This window comes from Manis javanica, chromosome 15 (genome assembly GCF_040802235.1).
Source record: "Manis javanica isolate MJ-LG chromosome 15, MJ_LKY, whole genome shotgun sequence".
Taxonomy (NCBI): Eukaryota; Metazoa; Chordata; class Mammalia; order Pholidota; family Manidae; genus Manis; species Manis javanica.
The window spans coordinates 82,650,613-82,660,825 of NC_133170.1; positions in this window are offsets into that span (position 1 = coordinate 82,650,613).

Here is a 10,213-nt window from a genome sequence, read left to right on the forward strand (position 1 = left end):
CAGACGGGGCAGATTGAGGCAGGGGTCCTGGAGGAGCAGAGAGAGAGGCTGGGGCATTTGACTCCTCACTGGGGCCCAGAGGGTGGGTCCTCAGAGAAGTGACTTTCCTGGGCTGTGAAATGGGGACGATGTAAGACCCGTACTGCCCCACCCCCAGCAAGTAATCTTTTGCCTACTGGAATGTGAAAGTCCTGCATACTGTCCTAAAACTTGCCCTTTTCTCCAAAGGTTGCAGCTGCTGGAAATTGGCTCAATCTGAAACCAAAGTCTTTTAAAACCTGTTTCGTGGTGAAAGGGTAAAGGCCAATGACCCTTTATTCCCCAACATTCTATTACGAAAAATTTCAAACATCAGAAAAATTGAATTTTACAGTGAACACCCATAAAACCATCAATGTTGATTTGTTAAGATGTTCCTGAAGAGTAAATGAAGAGAATAAGACAGTCATATTGTACATCAAACAGAAGCCAGAAACTGACCTAAACATAGACATGCCTGTGCCAGAGGAAGCCTGGAGGTTAGGGAGAGAGGCCGAGGCAATAATGGACTGTCTGATGTGCTGAGAAAATGTGTTACACATGAGGAGAAGAAATGACATTGGACCCTTACTTCATTTCACATCATACCCAAAAAATCAATTCCATGCAGATGAAAGACCTAAATGTGAAGAGTAGTACTTTAAAAAATTTTAGAAAGAAATGTAAGATAATATCTTGATTACATCAAGGTCAGGAGTGATTTCTTATTACATAAAAGCAGATTATAAAGGAAAAGACTGAAAAAATTTATCCACAATAAAATGGACAACTTCTGTTAATCAAAACATTTTAATAAAGGCAGAGAAAACCACAAACCAGGAGAAGGTATTGGTAACCAAATGATTTATATGTAGAATATGCAAATACATAGATATGGGCACAAGATACAAATAGGCATTTGACAAAAGAAGAAAGGAGAATGGTCAATAAATATTCAAAGATGCTTCACCTAATCATTAACCAGGGAAACACAAATTAAGATCACACAAAAGAGCAACAGGCAGAAATTTAAAGTCTGACAATGCCAAGTGCTGATGGGAATGTGAAGCGATAGAATCTGTGCACTGCTGAGGGATGGACGGCCTGGCCGTGCTGGCGTAGTACAGTCACACTGGCAACGATTTTACATCTGAAGCTGCACATTCTCAGGCATTCCACTCCTGGGTATATACTCTAAAACAGTGGTTCGCAACACACACTGAACATTAGAATCATCTAAGGATCTAAAACACACTGATGTCAACCTCTACTCCAAATCAGTTGAATTGCCTTCTCTGGAGATGGGGCCTTGTTGCTGCTAATCATAAAAAGCTTACACTCCAGATGACTGTATTGTGCAGACCTGGCTGAGAACCATTCCCTGGGCATGTGCCCTGTGTTAAACAGCAAAAGACAAAACATGCCAACTCACCATCACTGGGAGAAGAGATAAATTGTAGCAAAATGCCACGTGAGAGGGAAAAATGAATGGATTAGTTATGTGTATCACCATAGATAATTCTGGCAATGCTTAGCATGAAAAAAGGTCTCTAAATAATACATGTGATTAAAGCTAAAAAATATCAGGACTTGTAAGATCAACACACAAAGTCAGTTGTGTTTCTATATGCCAGCAAAAACCAGTCCTAAAAGAAATTAAGACAATTGTATTTATAAAAGTATCCAAAATAATAAAATAAGTTTAAACAAGGAGCTGAAAGATTTGTGCACTGAAAACTATGAACCATTGCTGAAATAAATTAAAGAAGACCTAAGTAAATGGAAAGATATCCATGTTTATGGGTTGGTAGACTTAGTCTTGTTAAGATGGCAATACTACCCAAGGCAATCTACAGAGTTGTTGCAATCCCTATTAAAATTCTAATGACCTTTTTTTGAATAAATAGAAAAATCCATCCTAAAATTCCGTAAAGAATTGCAAGGGGCCCTGAATAGTCCTAAACTGAAAAAGAAGAACAAAGAGGACTCACACTTCCTGTTTTTAAAATACATTGCAAAGCTACAGTAATCAAACAGTATGGTACTGGCATAAAGATAGACATGTAGATCAATGGAGTAGAAATGACAGTCCAGAAATAAACTCAGACATCTATACCCAATTGATTGTCAAAAAGAGTGCCAAGACCATTCAATGGGGGAAAAACAGTCTCTTGAGCAAGTGGTGTTTGGACAACTGGATAGCCAGCCACATGCAAAAGAATGAAGTTGAACCCCTACTCCACACCATATACAGAAGTTAACTCAACAGTGGGGATGTAAAATGGTGCAGCTGCTGTGGAAAATAGTATGGTGGTTCCTCAAAAAATTAAACAGAATTACCATATGATCCACTTCTGGGTATATATCAAAAAAAAAAAAAAAGAATCGGAAGCAGGGACTCAAACAGGTATTTGTACACTAATGTTCATAGCAGAAGTATTCACAATCACCAAAAGGTAGAAACGACTGGTATGTCCATCAGTGGATGAAAGGGCAAACAAGTTTTGATAGGTCCATATGGTGGAACATTATTTAGTCACAAAAAGAAATAAAGTACTGATACATGCTACAACATGGATGAACTTTGAAAACATTATGCTAAGCAAAATAAGCCAGACACAAAAGGCCACAATATTATTGTATAAAATATCCAGAATAGGTAAATCCATAGAGACAGAAAGCAGATTGGTGGCTGGATGGTGGGGAGGGGAAATGATGTGTTATTGCTTAATGGGTATGGGGTTCCTTCTGGGGTGACAAAAATGTTTTGGAACTAGATATTGGTGCTGGTTGCACAACATTGTGAATGTACTAAATACCAATGAATTTTTTACTTTGAAATGATTAATTTTGTATGTGAACTTCACCTCAATAAAAAAAACCACGAAGGACTGACAATAGTTTTAAGGGCTACACTCATTTGTAAAAAAACTATTTGAAAAATCAGGGGAATGAGAAACACCGAGTTCAGTTCACAAGTGGAATGTAATTGGGGAGGGGCACAAGGGGTTCCAATGATATTAATGTTCTGCTTTTTAAGTCACACAAGTATTCATTATAGAGTTTTTTATTCTTTGTGTAGGTTACTAACATTCTTTTGTATGTAAGAAATCACTCTTCTTAAGTTGCAAAATGTCCCTTGGTATGCAGAGTCTTGCTTCTCCGATGCTGGACTGTCCCAGCCCATCTGTCAGCCCCAGAGACAGGGCTGCAAGGACACACCCCCTAGTCAGCCAGACCTTTGGTGCCACTGTGTGTCTATCCCTGTTCTGACTACTTGCTACCTAACCCCTATCCCACCCAGCCAGGCAAGGAGCCCGCACTGCCGCCCTCCCACCACACACCAACCAGACACAGATGCTTGCTTAAACCTGTTGCCGACCTAAAATGAATTTCTGCCTCCCCACAAACATCTGCCTCCTAGCCTCCCATTAGCAAGAGCTGAAGCGCCTCTGTAAACCTGAGGAGTAACCCCAGAGCTGCCCTGCGGTCGGTCCTCTCACTGGGTGACCCTGGGTTGTCCTGGAAGAGATGGGTGCTTTGGCTGCAGTGTCAACGCGGAGCAGTGTAACCCAGCCCAGCCCAGCCAGAGCCCTTCCACCAGTGTGTGGGGTTGGGTAGGGGGCAGGTGCCGAAGAGGTGAAGATCAGAGCTGCCTCTGGAGGCAGTGTCAGCCCAGGAACAGGGCAGCAGAGGTCAGGAGATTGACTGCAGGAGACGAGTGCCTGGACAGGCCCTGCTGGGGCACCCCACAGGGAAGGAAGGGATCACAGCTGAATCCCAGAGGCAGGCCACTGGGCTGGTCCCGGCCCTTGGGCCACCCTGCCATGAGGGATGGATGGTAAGGATGCCCAGCCCGTGGGTGCCTCCAGAGGAGCCAAGCCCCAGATCCCTGCTTGCTTCACTTTGGGGGCATGATGGGAAGCTGGCAGGAACAGGGCTGTCACGTTCTCACCACATACCTCCAGGCAAGCCACTGTCCTTTTCTTGGCCTGTGTCCCCAGCTGTGAAACGGGAGTTGGACTAAATGACATTGGGGGGTCTTTTCATCAGACATGCTGTGTGGCTCCAAGTGGCTTGGGTCTTGGATCACAAGGTTTCCTGGCCCTGGGCTGGGCTGTGGCCTGTGTGAGGAGGCACCCCAATGGCCCCCATACCTCCTCATCCCCTGAAGTTGCATGGGGATGTGGGAAGAAAGGAAGCTGTTAATGAAAGCGTGAGGTATGGGCTGCATTACCTGGAATGGGGTGTGTGGTAAGCCAGGGAATTCCGTGGGCACAAGCCTATGGCTGCTCTTCCTTTGCATGAAATGGGTTCTTCAATGTGATGCCAGGCTGGTGGGGCATTCTGTGAGCCCATGGATGGTGGTGCTGGCAGAAGGATGAAGGGCAGGGAGGCAAATGCATATTCAGACATGTGCACGTTGGTGAGGGCCAGTCGGGGTGGATGAGGGCCAAGGCAGTCGAGCCGCCACCAGGTGGCAGGCTAGTCCCCAGGGAAGGGGCCACGCTGGGGCCCAGTGTTGGTTTCCAGGGTTTTTATGAAGGGCCTGGAGGAGAAGAATGCCCAGCTCACAAGAACCCACCACCCGTGGGGGTCTCAAGCCCAGTGGCAACTACAGAGAGCTAAGCTGGGGGACTGCATTTTCAGAATTCAGAGGTCCCTGAAACCCGTTCACCTTACAGGCAGGAGCCCCAGGACATGTAACAGATGGTCTCAGAAAAATCTTACATCATCCCTTACTCGCCTAGTTCCATCGACACCTCCCTCCACTCACCCAGATGCCCAGAGAGGGGTGACAACTCACCTGAGATCACACAGGGCAGCTGCAGAGGGGAGGGGTGCCCAAGGGCCTACTCCTTCCCTGGCTCCAGCCCATGGGGGCAGATTAAGTGCTGGGTCATGCTCCCAGGTAGATGTGGAATGCCTGCGGGGGTCCACTGAGCCTGGAACAGTGACCAGACCAGCAATGGCTCCCGTCCGCAGGGACAGATACTCTCACATATACATCACCGTAACCACATACACGAGCAAGATCACTTCAGACCATGGTAAGTGCCGTGTGAAGGAGATAAACTGGCACTAGAGAGTGACATGGGGCTGCGCCTTCTTCAGCTTCAGTACCAGGGGTCGGAAGCCCTCTCTGAGAGGCGGCATGTGGGTTGAGACCTGAACAGCAGGAATATCTGGAGGTAAGAAACAGAAAGTAATAGGAAAAACAGCTGATACGTTTACTATGTTCCAGGCACTGTTGAAGGTCTTTTGCATGAATGAGCTCATCTAATCTCATCACAGCCATATGAGGTGTTGCCACCTTGTGGAAGGGAAATTGAGGCATGGAGGTCAAGTAACCTTGGCAGGTGACAGAACCAGGACCTGAGCCCAGGCAGTCTGGCTCGAGTTGGAGGACTCACCCCATACCATTTGGCTTCTCAAAGGCACTGACAAGGAATGAACAAGTCTGGCTGTAGATCTCGATTCTATCTTGGATGCAGTGGGTGGAAATGACAACCTGTTCTTCCTGAGGGAAGTCTCCAGGGTCCTGCCAGCGAGTGCCCGAGCCAGGACAGGGTCTCCAGCATCCCTGCGGCCCCGCTGTGCCCTGCCCTCCCCTGGGTGTGTTGGGGGGGTACAGTTCTGAAGTCCCTGCTCCCTGCCCCCAGCCTCTCAGTGCACAGCTAACCAGGCCACCTCTTTCTGAAGGGATTTCAGTCCCTGGACAACTGGAGACGGGTGAGAAAGAGCTTAGGGATTAGACAATGATACCAGGGAAGCTAGGGGACTTAATTAGGGGGGTTCAGGTGTGGGAAGTGGGGTGGGGAGCGGATTTGTTTCTTTGCAAAGCCAGGGCAGACTGCGGAAGTGAGGAGGAAGTGGGGGCCACTGGGGAGGAGCCAGGCGGGCTAGGTTTCTCATGCTGTGTTGTTCCTTCAGAAATAACACATAATAGTGCCAGTAATCCCTCACATCTGTGTGCCCGCTGCGTTTTGAGCCATTATTGCTCTTGGACTTCTCACAGAGGCCCTGGGAAAGAAGCTGGGATTATTTTTCTCCCCATTTTACCGGGTTCACAGAAGGCAGGTGACTTTGCCACTGAGAGATGGGGGTTGGCTCTAGGCCTCCTGGCTCGGGGTCCAGGACTGCTTCCCCCACACTCACAGCGTTAGATGCAGGGGCACAGGTGAAAGCAGGGGGCCCAGGAAGCTGCAGCAGAAGCCATGGGGGATCCCAGGCGGCCACCTCCTAGACTGAGGTCCCTGAAGACTTGAGGCCTCCCCTTTGGGGACAGAGAGGAGGGGGAGGCAGGAAAGAGAACAGAGAGTCAGAGAACAGAGGGGGGTGCCATCCTGTGCTGTGGCAGCCAGGCAGGGCAGAGCCACCTTGGCAAGAGACAGAACCAGGACCCTAGCCAGCAAACGGGGTTCCTTATCCAGCCCCCTCTCCAGTACACGCCCTTCCCCACCCCTACCACCATACCTCCCCTCCCCTCGTGGGAGATCACTTAGGTCCCTTCTCCCTTCAAAGGCACTTTCTGCTCATTGTGGGAATTTACCCTTGGTCAACACCAAGGATGCTCAAACCCAAAGGGGAAAGTCCCCCGCCCCATCCCCAAGAGCATTCCCAGCCCAAGGATCTCAAAGCAGCTCCTCCCACTGGTCAGAGGTCCTTCCTGACATCCACACCTCCTATCCCATTCACCCCTAAGCCCTGATTCTTTATCTTGGTCTGGGCATGTCCCTCACCCCCAGTACCGTGAGCTTCATGAAAGCAGCTTTGTTCCTCCATGATAAGCTCAGTGCTCAATTAAATGTGTTGAATGAATGAATGTATGAATAAATGAATAAATGGCCCCCAGGCCTCCTGCTCCGTCCAGTCTGGCCGGGTCCTGCTCAGCCTTCAGGTCCCTAAGGAACCTGGGATGCCCTCATGCCCCGACTGGAAGGGGACCTCCAGTCTGCACTGCGGTGGTGGCACTGGCTGCTCTGTCCCGGAATGACCTGTTGCCTTGGCTGCTGCCCTGCGGACCTGGGACTCCTTGTGGGCAGGGCCCGGCCTGCCTCGTTCTCTGAGGTGTCCCCATGCCTGGCACCATGCGTGCTGCATAAGGACTTGCGGAGCAAAGGAACGAAAGGTGCTCTGGACCACCTGGAGGAGGTGTGGGCAGGCACAGGAGTGAGTCCACGCCCACCGCTCCCTCGTTGGGCTGTGGTCGTCTCTGCTGTAGGGAACATGCAGACCCAGCTAGTGTGGGTTTCTTCCGTCCTTCCCCACCCACAAGCACAAGGGCTTTCCAGAGAGTTCCTACTGTCCTGGCCCTGTGGAAGTAGAGAGTTCCACAAATATTTGCTGAAGAGTTTTAAAGACTGCTCTCTCGGACTCTCAAATCACTGTGCCTATCTCTGCACCACCCCTTCCCTGCTGGCACTAGAAAACCAGAGGACAAGGTACTGGGAGCCTCTGATCTTGAGGTCATTGTCCTTGTTTTAGAAGAGAGTCACCAGGGTCCAGCGGCCAAGGGCAGACAGCCCCAAGGAGTCCCCCCTCCCTCTCCCCCAGCTCCGGCAGTGCTCACTGCTGGACAGTCACCATAGCACATTCACTCAGGAATGCAGTCCAAAGCCCAGGTCCCGGACTCGCAGCCCAGTGCCCCTGCCTCTTCCCAGAGCCCCCTTCCAGAGGAACCTCAGCCCCAGGGCAGTAACTCTTAGGACTGGAGCCATCCTCCCATGCTCCTCCCAGATCTCCATGCCCAGCAGCCTTCTTTCAGCCCCTTACACCGCATTGCCTGGCAAGGTAGACTCAGCACAGCCCACCTGTCACAGACCTGGCAAGTGGCAGGGCCTGGGTCTCATCCCGGACCTACCTGGCCCAGGAGGCTGGGCTCTTTCTGTTGGGCCAACCCGTTGCCTGATAGTCATCACTACAGTACAAAGCAGTCAGTGTCAAGGTCAGGAGAGAGGGGTTGCTGGCTGGCAGAGGATGCGTAGGACTGGGTAGATCGGGGAGAAGTTCCTGGAAACAACATCTGGTCAGGACGGGGAAGGCCGGGGAGGGTCAGGCTCGCGGAAGTAACTGGCGGGAGCAGGAGGGCAGAGGTGCGGCTGAGCCTTTCTGACTGAAATGAAAGTGTGTGGAGGGGAAGAGTGGCAGTTGGGGCCATAAGGGATACTGGGATGAGGCAGGGGTGGGTAGGCCTTGACTGCGATTCAGTGAGGTTGGGCTGGCTTCTGGAACTAGGGAGCCACTGCAGATTCTTGGGGAGGAAAGAAACATACCCCAGCATGAGAGAGAATTGCCAGACAGAGTTTGGGGCTTAGAGAAAGGGTGGTGATGTGGAGGCGGGGCTCTATCTTACTAGCCAGCTCAGAGGAGTTTACGAGACTATTATTTTAGGATTTATATGATCAGATTAACTGTTCCATAGTGGGAGACAGGTAAGTCTCAGTGGGGAAGGAGAAGCAGGCAGCCACAGCACCTGGGAAGGGCAGGCTGGAGGAAGGGTACTTTCCTTAGGTCTTTATTACAGGTAACTCCAGATTCCTGGTGGGAGGAGGGCTGTTCGGGGCTCGGGACTGTTTGCTGCTGGGTCAGTGTTTTCCCCCTGCTTTCCTGGGCAGCCTCTGTAGGCAGCTCCCAGGCTAGTCCACACCCCAGACTGCAGGCACCCAGGACAATTCAGCCCAGAAGCTGGACACTTGGGTTCAAGTCCCAACCCTGCACACACTCATGTGACCGCCTCTTTCCCTCAGATTCCTCAGTAAATCACCTGACCTGCTTACCTTGGAGGGGTGCCACAGGCTTAAATGAAAAGTTAGATCTGAAAGTGCCTTGTAAACTGTCGAGTGCTGAACCAACCCAAGGGGCTGTTCTATTTACCTTTGGGATGGCCCTACACTGAACAGAACATCTTGCCCCTGGAAGGGACTTAAATAAAGATCTCAGCCACATACCTTGTAAAGAAGGCAGCCCAGCTCTGCCTTAAGGCAGAAGCCAGTGATTCTTTAACTAGGGCAGGATGGCTGGGATTTTCTGAAAACTCTTCACAGGGGCGTTGGAAGCCTCTCAGCCACAAGGGCTGGACCGGAGACCCCCACTCTGCACCCTGCCACAGACGTCCATGGTGGGGGCACGCCAGAGACAGGGTGAAGTCCTCCCAAGCATCTTTAATGGGCTTGCTGTAGCCTACCTCTGTCTTCTAACCCAGAGACTCTGGGGTGGTTCTGCTCTCTGCTGTCCTGGAGACCTAAGCGTGGAGGTGGCAGGGCCCCTGTTGCAGGAGGTGAGAGGCCCACGGGCTCCTGTGCCCAACTCTGTAAATTTCAGGCAGTAAGGGGAGGGCTTTGCTGAGCGCCTTCCTTGTGCCAGGCACTGAGCGAAGCTCTCTACATCTGTCACATGATCAATGATTTTGGGCAAGCCGTACCCTCTGTGGGTCTCAGTTCCCACAGCTGCTAAGTGAGGTGAGCTGCCTGATCCCTGAACCAATGATGTTTATGTCTCCTTCCTAGGGCTTCCCCAGCACCTGGCTCTGTGCCTATAGGAGTATTCCTTGCATTAATTCATTCAGCATATATTTATTGAACAGCCTGTGTGCAGGATGCCATGCCAGGGGTAGGGGTTTTGTGGGGATTCCGAGGTAACTAATACAGGACCCTGTGCCCAAGAAACTCAGGGTCTAGCAGGGCAGATGCTACTATGTCTGACCTTGACTGGCCACGTCAAGGTTCTCTCAGTCATCCCTGCCTACCCCTTTTTTCCCCTCTTCATGGCTTCAGTTGCAGCCATGATTTCCAGCAACCACCACATCTTTGCTCATGTCACTGTGCCAGCATGGAAGGAGCGAACCTCCTTCCCATTTCCTTCCCACCCCATATTTTAGGGTCCAGCTCCATTTCCACTCCCTGTCCTTCTAAGATTCTTCCAGTCCAAAGCAAATTCACCCCCTTTAGTTTTCTCCCTTTAAGAGATGATTGCCGGCTCTCCTTGGGACATTTATCTTACTCTTGTGTTCTAGTTGATGGCGCCTGTGTCTTATCTTTGAGAGGGCAGGATGGTGTCTAATTCATTTCAGGGTCCCCGGAACCATGCCTAGGGCCTGGAACACAGTAGGAGGAAAGAATGGCCCAAGGCAGGGACCAGCTGCTACCTCGGAGGCAGGAATAGTGTGTGTGGGGGGGGAGGTGTTTGAGTTTGG